Here is a 902-nt window from a genome sequence, read left to right on the forward strand (position 1 = left end):
CCCCCCCCCCCCCCCCCCCAAAATCAATTTAAAACATTTTAAAGGTTATTTGGCTTTAACCCCGGTGGCCCACAGAGGGTCTAATGTGCAGGCGCCCCTGGCTGCCGGGCGCGGCTGTGGCTTAACAGCTGCCTGAACCCTCCTCAAGGCCTCAGCCCCTGGAAGGGGAGAGCCCATGGGAATTACAAGGCGCCGCAAGAAAAGAGGTTTGGTTTGTTCGTGAAAGCCAGGAGCTTGGGAAATACTTTCTTCCCTGTGACTGCAACGTCCAGCTTGTGATTCCCAAGGAGGCGGCTTCAAACGACTCATCAGCACCCGTGGGGCCCGGGCCCCGGGTACGAGGGAAAGGCCACCGTGGTCATCTGCCGACCTCGCCGCCCCCTCTCTGAGGGCAGCTCGGAGGAGAGCTCTGCAGCGGAGGAGGGGGCGGGGCAGCGGACGCGGGCTGGCGGGGAGGCCCTGCGGGGATGGAGGGGGGGGTCCCCAGGGAACTCACAGAGGCTCCTGAGGAGGCAGAGGCCAGAACTGCCCACAACAGTGCAGTGCCCGTCAGCACGCCCTTCTAAGCTGGGAGCTGGGAGTGTGCCAATTACACACTCATTCTAAGAACGTGGTCGCTGGGAGCTGTGAGTGTGCCAATTACACACTCATTCTAAGAACGTGGTCGCTGGGAGCTGTGAGTGTGCCAATTACACACTCATTCTAAGAATGTGGTCGCTGGGAGCTGTGAGTGTGCCAATTACACACTCATTCTAAGAACGTGGTCGCTGGGAGCTTGCGGCAGATCAAAGCCCAGGACAGAGGGTGAGCGACACGTTAGCGTCTCTGACTGTACCGTCCCCCGCCCTGGCTCCCGGGCCTCAGGGTAGATGTTTTCCCGCCTAAGGCCTGTTTCCCGCTCT

General features: G+C 60.3%; 1 protein-coding gene across 1 annotated transcript in view; it reads right to left on the reverse strand.

Annotated features, from left to right (window-relative positions):
* PPARA (peroxisome proliferator activated receptor alpha) overlaps positions 1–902 on the reverse strand; it is a 24,376-nt gene that overhangs the window by 4,284 nt on the left and 19,190 nt on the right. The gene's annotated exons all lie outside the window — the stretch shown is intronic.

Source organism: Myotis davidii, unplaced genomic scaffold (genome assembly GCF_000327345.1).
Source record: "Myotis davidii unplaced genomic scaffold, ASM32734v1 scaffold67, whole genome shotgun sequence".
In the NCBI taxonomy this organism is placed as follows: domain Eukaryota; kingdom Metazoa; phylum Chordata; class Mammalia; order Chiroptera; family Vespertilionidae; genus Myotis; species Myotis davidii.